This window comes from Myotis brandtii, unplaced genomic scaffold, assembly GCF_000412655.1.
Source record: "Myotis brandtii unplaced genomic scaffold, ASM41265v1 scaffold33, whole genome shotgun sequence".
NCBI classification, from domain to species: Eukaryota; Metazoa; Chordata; class Mammalia; order Chiroptera; family Vespertilionidae; genus Myotis; species Myotis brandtii.
In genome coordinates this window covers 2830650-2830994 of record NW_005362713.1, presented here as the reverse complement: position 1 = coordinate 2830994, position 345 = coordinate 2830650, and positions in this window count along the sequence as shown.

Sequence of the window (345 nt, the reverse complement as noted above, 5' to 3'; positions counted from 1 at the left end):
TAGTATTCCATAGTATAAATGTACCACAGCTTTTTTATCCACTCATCTACTGATGGGCACCTGGGCTGTTTCCAGATCTTTGCTATTGTAAATTGTGCTGCTATGAACATAAGGGTGCATACATTCTTTCTGGTTGGTGTTTCTGGTTTCTTAAGATATATTCCTTGAAGTGGGTTCACTAGGTCAAATGGCAGTTCCATATTTAATTTTTTGAGGAAGCTCCATACTGTTTTCCATAATGGCTGCAACAGTCTGCATTCCCACCAGCAGTGTACTAGGGTTCCTTTTTCTCTACATCCTCACCAGTACTTGTTTGTTTATTTTATTCTGGCAGGTATGAGATGA